The sequence below is a fragment of the Marmota marmota genome, unplaced genomic scaffold (genome assembly GCF_001458135.2).
Source record: "Marmota marmota marmota unplaced genomic scaffold, marMar, whole genome shotgun sequence".
Taxonomy (NCBI): Eukaryota; Metazoa; Chordata; class Mammalia; order Rodentia; family Sciuridae; genus Marmota; species Marmota marmota.
Window position 1 is genome coordinate 3,033,860 of NW_025999894.1, and position 17,813 is coordinate 3,051,672.

The 17,813-nt window shown below is 41.8% G+C and overlaps 1 protein-coding gene across 1 annotated transcript in view; it reads left to right on the forward strand.

The window, feature by feature from the left end:
* Nucleotides 1-17,813, forward strand: part of Map2k6 (mitogen-activated protein kinase kinase 6) — a 114,401-nt gene that overhangs the window by 48,613 nt on the left and 47,975 nt on the right. The gene's annotated exons all lie outside the window — the stretch shown is intronic.

Genomic DNA, 17,813 nt, shown 5'->3' on the forward strand with positions numbered 1-17,813 from the left:
TGGATGAGTGAAAGAGACCAGAGCAGAAGGTAGCATTATAAAGTATGTGCTGACTGATAGGGTACCGTACATCTGGCTGGCTGGGACTGTCCTGCTTCATGGCTCTTATCTTGATTTAATCTTTAACAGTGTCTTAATTTATTTTACCTTTTTTTTGTTTGTTTTGTTTTGCAGGGCTGACGATAGAACCTAGGGCCTCCTGCATGCTAGGCAAGTGCTTTACCACTATATATCCCCAGCTCCAAATGTGTCCTTTTTGACTCTCTAATGTGTCCCATTTTGGATGATTATTTCAAAGGACCACCCTTTAACTGATGTGGCCAAGTCAAGTCTTGTAGATTGGGGATTTCATCCCTGCACAGCAGTTGTCTGCCTGGCAAAACTTTTAAGAGCCACACCCAGGGACACATGCTTTGTAAGGGCCCATCCCCCTCCGGACCCTGTACAATGGCTGCATTGGATGCTTTTGTGCTCAGCCTTTCAGATAGATAATAGAACTGTTGAAGGAGCCTGTGTGGATTAAAGCTTTGGACAACTTGATCTCTTTCTATTACCACAGCTGTTCCAGATGGTGGTAAAATGTCCAGGGCCCAAGAACACTGCATTTAGGGCCACTGGGATGAAATCCCAAGAACACATTGAAATTGACAAGCTGCCTTGACATTTGCTCTTTGGCTTTTAAGCCACAGATTTATTTCTTCTTTATGGCAGTTTGCACTTCTGTTTCCTTTATTCCTTCAGGGATTCCTGCTCAATCCCCTTTTTCTTTAGAAGAATGAGAGTTTAAAAGGCAGCATGTCTAATTCATCAAGGATTTGTGCCCTTTTAACGCTCCACAAGCCTGAAAAGGCAGTCTCTAGGAATAAGCACAAGGAGGCCTGAAACGGACACAAACATTTGTACTTTGACAAAGGCCTCGCAGCCCTCTGATTCCTGCCCTAGGACCAGGAATAAATGAGTTTGGGAGAACACTTGCGTTTTCTGGATTAGGATTGAAATTCCTGGGAACCTCTAGTGCTCTATAAATTGAATACTATGTGATTTAACACGAAAATGGTTCTAAACTTTTCTTGGGTCACAGAGTAAGAAAATGATGAGGACTGAGTATCAATGGTCACGTGTGCACACAGAAGGACGATGTTATTTGTCAATTTATTATGATTTTTGTTATGGTTATTTGGGTTTTATGTTACCTAGTGCACTATGTGGATTGTTATGCCAATGTGGTCAGTAGTTCTGCCCTTCCCACTGGCCATGCTCCTCAGCCTCTTCTGCCTCATGGAGACCCTCTTGTCTTCAGATATCCCATCCACTTCCATGTGAAGGTGGACTTGAGGGGAGGCCCTGACCCCAGCCCCAGGTGAGGATGCTTGGTCTAATGAGTCTTAGGGGACCCACGTTCTTTCTTTCAGAGATTGGTTCAGGCATGGGTGGGTGCTACATTCTGGCCAATAGAATGGGAATAATCCTCCTAGGGAGCATTGGAGCAGAGTTTCATTGCTCTCATAAGGATAAGCAGACAGCACTCTGGGCAATGCTGTCTCGAAATTCTGGTAGATTATTACAGAAGTATTATTATTACAGGATGGGGCAAATAAGAGAAGGCAAAAATAAACCACCAAGGACGAATACACCTTGGGTATTTATTGGGTTTGTCATATTGGTATGAATCCATGATTCCTAAAATATGTACATGGATGTCTATATGTTATGTGCAGATGTGGACATCTACGTATTTATAAACCTGTGTATAACATGTATGTATGTTTCTGTGTGTATGCATTCACCTGTTGCCCAGCTCTGACCAGCAAAAGGGCCAGGAAGAAATAGCACCCTCATAACAATGAGAACACTCGGAATACAGATCTCAACTCTGTGCCTCTCTAAAAGGAAACAGGTCTCCTTGCAGAAATCCCGGGGCTGGGGCATGACTGGGGTGACCCTGCAATGGCAAGTTGTGTCCTTCAGCTAGAGCCCTCACTGAGGCCTCACTAATCTACTGCACTCTTCAGTTAAGCTGGCTGCTTTTAATTGATTAGGCGGGTGATGAAACTACAGATGCTCCCCAACTGACAAGGGTTGGATTTAGGATTATTTTTGTCTTTATGAGAGTGCGAAAGTGGTATTCATGCAGTAAAAACAGCGCTTTGCATTCTGAATTTTGGCCTTTTCCTAGGCCATCAATACACTCTGTGATCCTCTCTCATGATGCTGGGCAGCAGCAGTGAGCAGCAGCTCCCAGTCAGCCATGCAATTATGAGGGTGAACAACTCATTCTTGACAGCCTCCTGGGCTGCTAAGCTGTAATGTTTGGTAGATTAGGTGTATTAAATGCACTTGCAACTCATGATGGGTTATGCCTCCATAACCCCACCATAAGCCAAGGAACAGCTGTAATGGATTCCCTAGTCATACTCATTATTGCCCCTCCTTTGACATAAATTGGTTCCCCTAGGTCTGAAGTAATGTCCTGTGGGGTACCCTGAGGTGGATTAGGAACTCTCATGTCCATCACGTGCAGAGAAGGCACATCATGTTCGGAGTAGGTGTCAATTCCAGGATGGAAGAGATCTGTTGTGATTAGCCTTCCACCATGGGGCTGGCCTGGCTGAATCCACGCAGGGGCTGTAAGGATTGGCATCTCTCTCTGCTGTTGGTTGGTGGGATGTTCAGCAATGGCAATAGGCTATAGGTAAGAGGGAGCCCATTGTGCTAGACGCAGGCACAGTCTCTTTCCCTGCCCCCTCAGCCATTTTACTTGTCAGTCCATTGTGCCAGCACTGGGTGACCCAGGAGAGGAAGCTAGCTGACATCCACAGGTGAGTCATGCTTCTACCAAGCACCTTTGGATCTGCTGATTCATATGGCATGAGTGACAGGGCAGATTGCACCACAGTCTGGAATGCTGCTGTGGACCACATTTCTGCTACCTATGAAGACTCTGAAGATAGAGCTTGGAATAGAGACTCGTGTCTAAGAGACTTCTTTGTCGATGTGAACTCCAGAAGTAGGAGGGACAAAGGGGATGAAACAGGGAAGAAGGAAATGTCAGCATGGTGATCCCTGCTAGGGACAATCAATATTTATCCCCATCAGATCTTCTAAGAGCCCCGTGAAATGTATCTCAGAGCTTTGTGCCCAGGGGACTAACCTGGTCATTCTTCAGCTCCTGCCCATTACTGTTCATGGATCCCAGGTGGCCCTACCTGCTTTAGCTCCCACGTTGTGCATACCCTCAGGCCCAGCGGCTTCTGACAGGTGTCAGAGAACTCTTGGTGCAGGAATCCAGAGGCAGAAGAAATCTCCCTCCTGGTGTAGCTGGAGATGTGGCTGCATCTGTGTCTGTTTGGAAGCTGATCAAAACCTATGCTGGGTTGGAAAGCTTCACTGGGGACTGTAGTGGAAGGTGGGTGGAGAGAAATGGGGAATGTCACACACACATTATGTCCCATGTGCACACTGCAGGCTGAGTAGTCTGGTGAGGAAAATGCAGGCCTTGAACCAGGCCCACGTGGCTCCACTCTTATCTGGTTGTAACACTGTGGTATATTTACCTGCCTGTTCTAAAGTTCAATTTCTCAGCTGCATAGTGAAGATAACAGCTCTTTGTGCAATTGAGAGGTGATAGCTGTTACATCCTTGCTTTAGACCTGGTATGTTAGTGACATCCCCCCCGCCCCACTACCTCCCAGGCAAATCTGCAAATGCATAGATAGCTTTCAAGTATTGGGGGCAGAGGGAAGGAGAAGGAGATAGGAGACATGAGGGGGCAGGTTCATAGGGAGAAGGCATGGGATAAAAATGCAGGAAGACAAGCTTTTGGTAGCAAGAGGACTTGTGTGTGTGTGTGTGGGGGGGTAGGTAGAGGAAGCAGGTAATAGTGTTCCAAGTGGGAGGCACAACCTGGCTATAGATGTGTTCAGGAAAATAAAAAGGATTTGCATTTGATTGGCTCTCAGTTATTTCTCAGGGATGGAAGTGGTAGCTAATACCACCAAGATGGGCTCTTGAATGCATTTGAGCAATTTGAATCATAACTGGAAGGCATTTTGGAAGGTGGTGTAGACAAACTTCTTTGAAAACTAGGAATTCAGTCAGTGTCCAATTAGCTCAATTAGCTCACCTAGAAGTTACCACGGCCCTATTTTTTCCCCCCTGTGGTCTTTGGGGATGTCACGATTTAACTTAATCATTCTAGAAGAGACATACTGGGGGCGGGTGACATGGTCAGGGGTAGGGGGCTAGCTGTAATTCATTTTTTTATTCTCAGAACATAGTCTGATGGAGTAGGAATAGAGTAAATATTTGGGAAACAGAATGACCGAATCCATCCTCTCCACTTCTTTTCTTGGTGGCACTGTCAGCTTGTGTAGCCCCTCAGGTAGGACATTTGATCTCCTTGTGCCAGTGCCAGCCTGGAAGGGTCAGTGTCTTGCTTCTTAGTTCACTTAAATACTGAGGGTAAAGACTCTGTATGAGTCTTGAGCTTAGATCCATGCTGAATGTATGTGTCCCGACCATTTTTCTTCCTATTTCAGATCGAGCTGTGTTTCAGCCTGCACTTACACAATTATTCAATTCACTGAAAAATGATGTGGTCATGTAAATACTCAGAGAGAAGCGTGGTGTGACCAGTGATTCCAGCCTCTGCCAGAATATCTGAAATAGGATGCATTCTGCAGTGAAAGAGGCTACTACAATAGCCATAGCTATTTATTTTATTCAAAAAATGTCTTAGCCCTAGTGAATGGCCTACTGATTCCAAGCAGTGTTAAATATAACAGCATTTCAGTAGCACCAGAGAATTTGAACAATTTCTTGGAGCCTTATGCAGGGTAAGATTTTGACTGACTATGAGAATATTTGGGGAGCTAAGCCCGAGACGTGTACTTTGACTTTCTCCAATATTTCTCCAGCTGCACAGTTAGCAGGTTCATTACACTTCTGCAATACAGAAGGATTTGGAAAATTAATCGGATCCGCCCAGGTTGAATGTTTCCTTATGTTTATAAAATTTAAGAAAGCAATTATGTTGTTTTAACCATTCAGCCATTCGGTGGCTTATAGTCTCGAGAACTAAGCATTCCAGAGAACTTAGCATCATTTCCTAGAGTTTTGCCTCTCTACCCTCTCACCTCCTTCATGTGGTTTCACTTTCATTCCCAGCACGTGAAACACCAAGGCCCCAGCCTGTACTGCTTGTGGCTACTTCTGTGTCCCTCCTCTTTTTCGCAGGACATTCCGTTCTCCCCACCAGCCCTAACCTGTTTGCAACTTGGCAGGCGCAGAGAACAGGACTGTGCATAGACTTACCCCCCTGGGACTGTTCTCAGTTTCAGCTTTTTGGAGTGCGAAGCTTCTGGTCCAACAGCTTTTGGATATTGACACGACTGGGGGTGGGGGGAGAAGTGGTTTAACTGCAGAGAATGTCGTCTTTGGCATAGAAAGAGGAAGCCCTCTTGGCATCTCTCACTGGAGCTGCTGGGTATTTTGGAAAAATTCCATTTCATTCTTCCCATTTTTTTTTTTTTGATCCTGAAATGGAAGGCCATGATACCAGTCAGAAATATAGATTGGCAGGGGAGACGAGGGTGGGAGGTATTCCCGTCACCTTCCCAAACAAGCTTATACTCCAGACTAGCTGGACAACAGGATGCTCCTTGGAAAAGCAACGTCCTCTGAAAAGAGCCCGAGTTCAGAGGTTAGAGGCGAAAGAGAATATAAAATAGTGTTTCTCCTTGATTTAAAATGGAAAAGTTTAGTGCTAGCTCAGAAAAGTAGTACTTCTGGCTTGGACTTTGGATTCTGACCTAGATAGGATTACTGACTATTAGAATTTGGAGAAAAAAAAATTGCTAACTTTTAAACCATAGTTTTTGATCCTGAACATAAGAATTCATTTTTTCCCTTAAACATTTTTATTTGTGATTATTTATTTATTTAGTGTGTGTAGTAAAATACACAGAACCTAGAATTCACCATCTTAACCATTATTAGGAATACAGTTTGGCTTGCTAAGCACATCTCCATTATTAGGATCCCATCTCCAGGGCTCCTTACGTCTTATAAAACTGAAATTCTGTACCCATTAAGCAACTGCCCTTTCCTCCCTCCCCCAGCATGGGCAGATACCATCCTACTTTCTATCTCTAGGAATGTAACTACTCTAGGTGCCTTGATTTTTTTTTTTTTTTTTTTTGGTGGTATTGGGATTGAACCCAGAGCTTCGTGTATGTTAGGCAAGCAAGCTACTGAGATATATCCCCAGCCTCATCTAGGTACCTTGTTTAAGTGGAATTAGACACTAGTTTTCTTTCTGTGATGAGCTTGTTTCATTTGTCATACTGTCCCCAAGGTCTATGCCCATTGTAGCATGTGTCCGAATCTCCTTCCTTTTTAAGGCTGAATAATTTTCCACCTAGTGTATAAACAATGGTTTGTTTATCCATGGGTCTATCGGTAGTTGCTTGATTTGCTCCCACCTTTGGGCCATTGCAAATAATGCTGTTGTGAACACATGTGTACAAATATCTCCGTGTGTTAGTTTGTGAGGGCCATCATAACAGAGTGCCCGGTACAAGGTGTGCCTTAAATGACAGAAATTTAGGTTCTCACAATTCTGCAGGATAGAGCTCTGAGATCAAGGTGTTGTGAAGGTTAAAATTTTATAAGCTCTCTGTCCTTGGCTTGGAGATGACTGTCTTCTCCTGAGTCTTCATTTGTCTCTCTCTCTCTCTCTGTATGTGTGGCATACTTTCCTCTTCTGATGAGGCCACCAGTCATACTGGATTAGGACCCATCCTGGTGACCATATTTGAACTTGACTATTTCTTTAAAGACATACGTACAAATAAAGTGCTATTCTGATCTACCAAGGGTAAGGACTTCAACATATGAATTTTGTGGGGAAACAATTTGACTCATATCATCCTGTTTTCAATTGTTTTGAATATATCCTCAGAGGTGGAATTGTTGGATCATATGGTAAAATCCTACTTTTAACTTTTTAGGAAATAGTTCATTTTTTTAGGGTGTTTTTTTAAAATCCAAATGCACATGAAGTGCTTAGGAGTATAGGGCTGGTCTCAGAAAATGTTGACTTGAATTAGCTACATGATGAAATTAACTGTTGGATCCCTCGATTTTCAGGCAAAGAAACTAAGCACAAGAAAGGTAAGAAACTAAAGTCTGTAAGCATCTAGTTAGCATCAGATTCAGAAAAAGACCCCAGGTTCTGGCTGTGTCAGGACTTTTGATCCCAGTCTGTACCACTTCTTTCCCATTCTTTATAAATTGTTTCTGTATTTACTACTATTTTCTTGTTTTTACGGCATTTCTCGTTCACTTTTTAAATTTAGTGGAGAGATTGGAACACTTCACACTGCTGGTGGGAGTATAAAAATGGTAGAGCTGCTTTCAAAGGCAGCTTGACACTTTTATGGATGGTTAAACATAAGTTACTATTGGACACAGCAATTTCACTCTTAGATAGATACCTAAGAGAGTTGAAAACATGTCCATGCAAAAACTTGTACCTGAGTGTACACAGTGGCGTGTGGCATGCTAGCCAAAGAATAGAAACAATACATACATTCATCAACTGATGAAAGGGTAAATAAAATGTCACATATCAACAATCGTGTGCTGGTGTGACAGAGTGAACCTTGAAAACATTATGCTAAGTGACAGGAGCCCCTTATGTAAATGCATGATCTGTTGTATGAAAGGTGCAGAATACACAAATCTAGAGAGACAGAAAGTTGACTAGAGGTTGTCTAGGGCTGGAGGGAGGTGGAGTTGGAGGGAGATGGGAAGTGACTGCTAATAGGTATGGTGTCTCTTTCCTGGGTGATGAAAAATGTCCTAAAATTGATTCTGATGGTTGCATAACTGCATATATTTTAAAATCATTGAATCGTATAATTTAAATAGGTAAGATGTATGTGAAAGAGGTGAATAAATGAATTGTATTTCAATAAAGCTATCCTAATCAGAATTGGCCTGCAAAGATAGTGTCATGGATCCTATTTTAGACCTCGGGGCTTACAACTGTCAGACAAGCGTTCAAAGTCTTTCGTAGCAAACTTTCTAAAATTTCTAGAAGAGCGAGGTACGTCCCACATTCACATGTGACCTCGGGGAAGTGTGCATGGTTCTTGAGCTGGGAGCCTTTCCCCAGTCATTTGTTTCCAGGTGTTTTGCTGATCGGCTTTAGAATGAAGGAGCTCCTAGAAGAAATAAGGAAGTTCCAGGCCACACCCACTGCCCAGCCCTGCCCAGCCGTGCCCAGCCTGGTTTGCCTGCGTGAATATTCCCTTATGTTTTTCATATAACATTGACTACTTCCTCAGAAGCTTGTATACTGTAAAAGGACTGGATAAAAATTCATTTGAAATGACAGGAACTCCTCTGCTGACTTATTCTGGCTGTTTCTCATGTTTCTTGGCTCCGTGTTTTCTTGGACCCCATGGGAAATCTTGGCAGAACACCCTGTTATACATCAATACCCCGTGCTTCTCTCCACCTCCCTTCACATCGGATTTTCTCTTGGTTGTCACCCTTTTTACCTCTCAGAGGTCCCATGGTGCTTCTCCCGGTCCCACGGTGTCCACTGGGACACTACTTCATCATTTTTATGCACCTTTCTGGCCCCTTTTGACCCCCTGCCTCGCTGACTTCTTTCCTTGGCTGGACTATTACTCAGATTTCCCATCATTTTTTATAAAGAAGTAACAAGTATACAAAAAACTCAGGCTTCAAAACTTTCCTTCGATCATTCTTTATTTCTATATATACTATGCTCTGTTCTTTCTCACGGTTCACATTTTTGAAAAGTCTGGATTTCCTTATTTTGATTTATGTCAACTGTGGATGGAGAGGCTGAGGTTTCCAAGTTAAGAGCATGGTGCTGAACATAAACCTAGAGTGCATCACGCCTGGAAGCATTCAGCATGTGAAGGAGAAATATTTTCGCAGATACTGTGCTAGGAATCCAGCAACCATGGGCAGACCCATTCTGGATGTAGGGCTGTGTGAGAGTGTTATTGGCTACTTGGCTTATTTTTAAAAAAATTTTTTTTAGACATTGGGGAATGGGGCAATTTCTTGGAGTGAAAAATATTATTCTTGGTATGAAGAGATGGATGTTTTTCCTACCTAGAAAATACCCCAAACAGTCCTTCAGATATCATTTCGTTTTGTGTATTCGTTTTATTGTGGATGTGAAGGTTCTTTTCATAAAGCCAGATTTCAGAATCCTGGTGACCCTAAGAGTTCAGTCTAGTCCTCTAACAGGAAGGGAGAATCACCCAGTGAGATGACCCTTAGGATAAGGGGATCTCTGAGTCCATTAGTGGATAAAGGGCTGTCTTCTTTGATATTGAAAGGCAACAGCGCCACACACAAAATGAGCATCCCCAAGACACAGCATCCTGCTCACAGGGACCACAGTCACAACTTTTCAGGTTGCTCAATTTTTGCTGCTGGAATCAGTCACTTACGTCAGGTAGGTAATGGGCTTTTCAATTTCATCAAAATCCCCTCAGGGACGAGTGTTAGTTTATAAGCTCACGACAGAGCTCTCCAAGAGTAGAACACTTTATGATTTCATCCAAACGGGTAGCTCGAGTGCTCCTCTCAAACCCCAGAGCATTGGTTCGTGACAAAATTAACTGGTGATTGAATGTTTTCCATTTTAGCATCAGAGGAATTAAAGTCCAGAAAGGTTAAATTATCTTGAGCAAAGGTCATGGCAGGCTATAGCCTTTTGATTGAGTCTAGAACCCCTCCTTAGAACCAGGTCATGTCCTCATGGCTCCTGGTAAACAGCCTCATCACAGGCACGTGTTATCTGGAGAGGGCTGGTCATCTGAGTAGAAAGCTTGTGTACAGTGGACTTAATCCAACGTTTTCCTCTGGATCCCAGGATTTATATATAGCCCTGACTCAGTTCAGCAATAATCCTTCCACAAGCTCATGGAAAGAGACTCCTGATGAAGAGTGATTTCAGTTGAAGGACGAAGTGCAATTGTATTATATGGGGAAACTGACAGCTCATATCTGTGTGAGCTCTATGCATCTGGACAAGGTTCTTGAAACAGTGGAAGTAACATCCCAGAGATATTGTTATCATGGAATTAAATAAGTCACATGAAATGATGAAGACCATATCTAATGTATAATAAGTAATCAATTCTGATTACTATTTATTTTTTTCTCATGAGCAGCCACTCGTTAGTAAACAAGTACCTGACCCAAACAGTAGTATGGCTAATTTGGTAACTTCCAACAGGGATTTATCGAGTGTTACTGCAATATCACTTAGTTCCTTTAATCCCACCAGGGCAAGTATTGGTATCCCCACTTTAAGGATTAGGTTTAAATAAATAACTTCCCAAATTATCACCTGCTACATTCTCTTTTTCACAAGGTCATGTTGAATTGTTTTTCAGTTACCATTTATTTTGTTGGAGACTTTTAAGTCATCTGGCCATATATTCATGAAAGGGTACTTCACTCCATCCTTTATTCTGCTCCTCAATTTTTTTTTTTTTTTTTGTGATGCTGGGGATTGAACTCAGGGTCTCATTCATGCTAGGCCAGTGCTCCACCACTGGGTCACATGCCTAACTCCCATTCTCTCCAATAATGAAGGCTTGTGAGAATTTCCATTAGTAACATTCATTTGAAATAATTCCAAGAAAAATCAGCAACACATAGAAAATCTTATAAAATTAGTATATCCAGGGATCATTATACATTATCTGTTGCATTTTTGATTAGCACCAAAAATTGGGAATATTGTGCAGGTAATAGTACATATGCAGATGTGGGCAGAGATGTGAAACTACACACATTGTTCACTATTTCTAACACAGAGGTAGAATAGATGGGAATATTTGGTTTTGTTTTGTTTTCAAGAGGCACTATGTAGCATAGATAAATCTATACTTTTTACTCACAGTCCTGGGATCATGTAGGTAGGTAGAATATTGTTATGCTGCAATTGGGAATTTATGTATATTTTTTCTTGTGCTCAGTCTTGGAGATGAACCAATCTCCATGTTTCAAGGTGATTGCTTGAAACAACTCTGGATTTATTACATAACACTAGAGAACTCCACTTCTTTGACACCCTCAGTGGTGGCACTGCCTGGAGATATATTTGTCAGTTATAGTGATGCTGGTTTATTCAGGAGTAGAAACTGAAGGCTTCAGTCTTTCTGTAGGACTGTGGAATTTTCCCGTCAAGAGTTACGTGAAGGTCTGACATGGTATGGAATATTAGTACCCTGGCGTAAGCCCAGCTACTTTGCAAATAAGTTGTTAGCTTTCTTTTTCCAGAAAAATCTGATATTTAAATTTTGTGGTTTCCTTGGAGCTATTTCTTAGTTTTTGCTTTTTAATTGACCATCATAAGCCTCTAACTAAACGTGTCTCCAGTGAGAGTTGCCCTAAGCCAGGAAAATATGCCGTGGAACAAAAGGCGAAGCCTACATGATGGTCTTTTGCCAGGCTGTGCTCTGAAAAACGTGACTCTCAACAGTGTCCAGCTTCTCTGTGGAGAAAGGTGACCAGATATTGTAGAAACAGCCACGGGGCACAGGATTAGACTGAGGTTTTCCAGGTGGGGGAGTTTCAGTTACAGGGCAAAGAACGCTGCCATATTTTTTGATATTTCTTTGGTGATGGCTTCTTTACCCTCTTGTTGCTTATTGGCAGGGAACAGGAGGCATTCCAGAACGTGCCACAGGCCTGGGGACAGGGCTGCATTTCTTCCTTATGATTTTTCCTCCCCTTTGGCACTGAGTTAGAAAAATCTGGAGCCAGGTCAGTGACTTCTCCTTCTTTGCTTCAGTGCAGATTCACAGGATTAACAGGTGGTTCTGGGGCAGAAGCTTATTGGATGGGGGAGATGACTGTTCATGCCCTCCCAAAATGCAGGTGACACAAAAGAATGAAAACATTTAAAGCTTTGAAGAACCAAAAAGAAAAAAGTAAAAATAGAACCTATGTGTGTGTGTGTGTGTGTGTGTGTTTCACAATCCTGACTACAATGTTCCCTCTTACGAGTCAACCAATAATAACAGCAACCAATGACCTGAGCACGTAGTTCACAGAAAGAGGAACACAGATGTCAGTAGACAAAACTATGCAGGTTCATTAAATATTTAAAGAATGTGATTAAACAATAAGGTAGCCCCATTGATCTATCAAATTGATGATTAAAACCTTTTTAAATTATGGAAGTATTCCTAAGGGATTATTGATCTCTTCCTTTTAAATTAGGAGTTTAAGATAGCTGGCTAGATTGCATAAAATTTGGCAATTTGACATCCTTTTTAAGTAAATGAGACCACCTGTGAAGTCATCCTGCCAAACGAAAACATCACCCTTGAATTGGATCAAGTTCTGACCAACAGTGGAATATGTGCATTGACAAAGCAATGGTCAGCAGAATCCGACAGGAAAGCAGATGACCTGTGTTTTTTCAGCAAAACAATTGCATGAGTTTGGGTGTTGGGAGAAGCAAAGAGAAATGGAAGAAGAACGCATAGATTAAAAATGCACTGAGAAATTTACCAACCAGTTAAAAGGCTCAAACTTCATTTTGATCCTGATTCAAACACACAGTAATTAAAAAATATCTGAGGATTTAAAAAAAAATGAGATTAGGATTGTGAACACAGCAGCTATTTAAGAAATTATTTGTTTAGGCATGATAATGGTGCTATCGTTATGTTCTTCAAATGTCACTCTCTTAAGCTAGGTGTGGTGATGCACACCTATAATTCCAGCTAGTTGGGAGGCTGAGATAGGAGGATCGCCAGTTCAAGGCCAGCCTGGGCAACATAGCAAGACCTTGTCAATAATAATAGTAATAATAATAATGATAATACAGTAGCCAATTTCTTTAGAGATGTTTGGTAAAGAATTTACAGGTAAAATGATTCAACATCTGGGAAAGTGATGTACTTCATCACTTAGTTGGAGCTATGTACCAGTCAGCCTTTTGTCACTGTGACAAAATAAGCAGCTTACAAGGAGCCAAGACTGAATTTTGCTTATTATTCCAGAGGTTTTGGTCCATGTTCAGTTGGCTGCATTGCTTTTGGGATTGTGGCTAGGCAGAACATTGGTGGAAAGTATATGGCAAAAGTGCTGCTCAGCTCACAGTGGCCAGGAAGGAGAGAGAGAGAGAGAGAGAGAGAGAGAGAGAGAGAGAGAGAGAGAGACACCCATCAATGGCACATCACTAGTAACCTAACTTCCTTCCACTAAGTCCAGCCTCCTAAAGCTCTCACTATCTCCCAATGGTGCCTTCTGCTGGGGATAAAGCCTTCAACACATGGGGCTTTGGGGGACATCTAATGACCTGGGAAAGAGGCAGAATAGAGCCTGTACTCATAGGTAGCCTCTAAGAAGGCTCATAGATGAATTTTCCTGAATTTCATTGTAATCTCAGTCTTAAGCCGCTGACTGAATCAAAAGTTACTCTTCTGTAGTTTTCCTTGCTTAGAAGGGGGGTGGGTAATCACAGTGCTATTAAAATTGTGGTCTTTGTGGTGCTGGAGATTGTGACTTAGTGGTAGATTGCTTGCCCTGTAGGCACTGGGTTCCAACCCTAGCATATCTGGTCTTGGACCAGAGGGGGAAAAAAACCTGCTTCTTCCAAGAAATAAATTTATCTTTCTCACAATTGAATATTTTCTGTGATTCTATGGCAACTTTAAATCTTAATATTTTTGTCAAATTTCAAATATATTCAAAAGCAATATGGTAAACCACCACATATTCATTACTGATCTTGTTTCAAGTCATACTAATCTTATTTCCTCTATATCTCCACCTTTCCATTCCTTACTGCCCTCCATATTATTCTGAAGTCAATCCTAGAATCATATTATTTCCTGTGTAAACATTTCCATATTTGTGTCTGAAATATGAGAGCTCCTTTTAAACATAGTCAGCACTTGGTGAGCATTTCGAAAAGACCAACTGCGTCCCTGAATTGGTTTGCAACTTGTTTCCTAGTTTTTCATTTTAAACTGATGTTTCTAACAGCCTTCTGTCCATATTTCCTTTTGATAAAGACGCATGAATGGAGCAGTGTGGAAACAAGGAAGGAGGGTAGACAGACTGGGGCTTCCCTGTGCGCCACTGCCCAGTGCGTCTAGACCCCACTAGAAGGCATCGGCAGAGATTCTCCTTTAGGTTCTTCCAAAAGTCCAAAGTCAGCACAGAATTGCTAACATAACAAAACACACTTTGTCTCTACCAGGTCGGAAGACAGAGCTTTAATCTTGGGAAGCTTCAGGAAAACCCTGAGTGCACATGCTGGTTCATTCTCCTTTGATAAGACCAGTGATTCTTTGTGTCCATCACTTCATCCCATGCTCTTCAAATATCCTTCCCTTGGCTGCCTTCTCTTCTTTCATTCTGCTTCCCTGTCTAGTTCACCTCTCTTCTCTCTGTCACTCCCAGATCTACACGTTTCCCCTCACCCTGCTTTTAAGCTTCATTGGCCTACTTGGAATCTGCCATGTGAGCCTCCAGGATCTTCTACTTAATGCATCTCTACTGACAGTCATTACCTATCCTATCCCCACCACCCACCTCCGTTGGTCTGACTTTCCTCCTTCAGTGAATTTCATCTCAGTGTGGAAACACCAGATGATGACCATGGCGATTTCTACTGCTAGTTCTTCCTCATTACTACTTTATATGACTATTTCACTTCTGTCCCTCTGTCCCTCCTAGTCAGTAAGTTACCAGAGCTTGTAGATTTTGCCTGTGCAGAGGTTAAGCAGCTTATTTTTTTAGCCAGATCACTGTGGTCTCTGCTCTTATTTCTTGGCGCTGGTGCTTACTCTGCATGTGGGTGAGATGGGAAGACAGTGCTTCTGGCTTTGAAGAACATGCATTTTTGAGTGGAAGAGATGGATGAATGAATGGGTTCAATTAGTCAGTGCAGGAAGAGACACATTAAAGAGAACATCCGGAGAACTGCGGCTGCATGGAGGAGGGACATTTATTAGACTAGGGCTTTCATGGAAGGCTTCCTGGAGAGAACATGGTTGAGCTGGGTTGAAGTTGATCAGAGTAGACAGGTCATAAGGACATTCCAGGGATAATATAAACAAAGACTTGGAGGCGGAAAACAGCAATGCGTGTGTGTATGTGGGTTTATGTATGTATGGACCATTGTCTCAGAACATCTGCAGATATTAGATGAACTAATCTTCATGCAAAATTTTTTTTTCTGAACCATCATTGTGGCATGACATTCTTCTGAAAAACATGGATCATTTTTCCTCTTCAGTCTGAAATTAAAAACTTCTTAGTGACAGTGCTGTAGTCTCTGACTTCAACCTATTCGTCCAGGCTTCTGTCACCATTTACTTTGTCCAAAGTAGACAGCTCAGAATTCTTTGAATACATCCCAATGCCTTACCAGTATTGGTAGAGCATCTTCATTTTTGAAGATGTTGCCCTTCTGAGCCCTGATTGTCAAAATCCTAACCATTTCTTGAGCCTTTGATTCTGGAAACATTTAAATATGCCCAAAGAAGACACATAAAGTATAATGAGCTCTCATGAACCCTGAAATCCTACCAGTTCTCAAAGGACCACCTGAAACACCACATCCACTGTGAGATCATTTTGTTTTTTGTTTTTCCTTGTCTGATTTCCTCTCATCTGCTTTTAGGACACAGTGCTTCTCTCACCCACCACATATATGCACTGTGATTAGAAAAATTAGATTTTCAAATACGCTTGACTCTTTGAAAGCCGAATTTGCATCTTGATGAATTTTGTCCCTAGTCATGTCTACTGTGGTAAATTATTGACAGTTTCAATTCAAAGATAGAAATAGTTCAAGTGCAACTGAATTTGAAATTTAATTCTTATTAGCCAGAAGGAATTGGTTGGCTGTAGAGGAAGTATCAGGGGCCTGGGGGAAAGTGATCTTATCATTGGAAAGTGAGAAATGGTGGGAAAGTAAAAATTTTTCCAGGACATGCTCTAGACCCTGGTTGGACCCTGGTTGGACTCTTAGTCATGTGTGGAGCTTTCAAAAAAAAAAAAAATTTATGGATCCTGAGACTTATTCCCAGAAGTTCTGAGTCTGTAGAGCTGGAATTGTTCCCCTAGTTAGTGGTAACAACAAATGTATGATTCAAGATTGATGACATGTTTGAAAAATTTTTAAAAAATTTGGCATAAATAATACAGTAAAACAACATAGGGCATTTGAAGAAAGATGGGGCCCATACAGGGAACATTTTTTTCTGAGCTCATATTTTAAACATACAAACACAAATGTGGAAGGAAGGGAAAAAAGGTATTTATTAAGCACTTATATACTAGGTACTGCTAGAGTTCATCACCTACTTTGTGCCAACTGAGTCTTTTAGTGGCCTAGTAATATTGTACATCATCTGTAGCATCATCTATAGTGCATAGGTGTGGAAATGGAGTTCACCATGAAGAATGTTCCTTAAGGTCACATTGTTAATAGGTGGTATAGCTGGGATTTGAAAGGTCGTCTTATTTGTGCTTACATTTGTGCTATTTCCACTTCAGTTAGTTTTTTCTTATTCTTTCTTTTTCTTTTCTTTCTTTCTTTTTCTTTTTTTGATGGGCTTAATCCAGTTGTTCAAAACAGTCAAGAAAAGGGCAACAAGTATTCAGTCAACAGATATTTATGATATTTGCTGGAACAGGGCAATATCATTGTTATATTCTTATATTCTAGAGCTTATATTCTAGTGAAGAATATAGATAATAAATAAATGCAAAAATAATTAAATTTAAAGATAAAATTACTATAGATTATGAGAAAGAATAAGCGAAAAATAAATGGAAGATGGCCACAGAGATTTAAATCTAATTTAAAGAGAGTGGGGAAGGTCTGGGAAGTTTTTTGGGCCACATGATGAGTGAGCTGAGTTTGGCTGGCTGTATTCTCATGGACAAGAAGGGCAGAGCCCTCCAGGGAAACAGTATGGGGGGTCAGGTAAGCTCCCAAGAGGTTCATTCTGCCTCCTTGAAATCAAAGGGACTGCAAGTGTTCCTATGAGCTTTTCAGTTTTTCTTCTCTAAACTTTAAGTAATTCCAAGGACATTTGGAATACTCCTTTAGTCCAGGGGTGTATGTGATCTGGTGGTTTGGGTGATTGGAAGTGTCCTTGTCCACTTTCAAACGGCTGCTGTAGAGCTCGTTTTCTCTCTGAACTTCTGTCCCTCTGCCCTGCTCCATTAGCGCTTTGCATATGATTGCTGCAACCGAATAACATCTAATGACACTTCTCTGCCAATTTTATTGCCAACTACACTTGGAACTGAAGCCCAGATGCAAGTGGTAAGGAGAGGGCAGCCAAGGCCTCCAGGTTGCCAGTTACTTGGCTAGAAATCCCATTCATATTGGGAAACAGATTTTTAAAATAAATTTGGCACCGGAAGTGCTGCGATCCTTTTGTGGAGCTGTGTCAATAATCATAAAGCCTCAGAATCATGCTCTCCAACCTTCCGTCGAGCTGACAAATGTTTGGGCATCAGCATATCCTCAGGATGCCACCTTCTGCTGACCGTGTGGGCTTCTCGTGCTGTTGGGGTTGGCACTGGAGCTCAATCTTCTGCTTTATGTAATGAGGCTCATCAGAGAGGCCCTTTGTGCTCACCCTCTCCGAGTGGGTGCTGGGCAAGACCTCTTGTGTACCCCATCATTTTCCATATGGTCAAAGCTAGGGAGCATTTCTGCGGTGTGGTAAATATGTTCTAATGACCGGCAAGATCCACCCGCCCCCCCC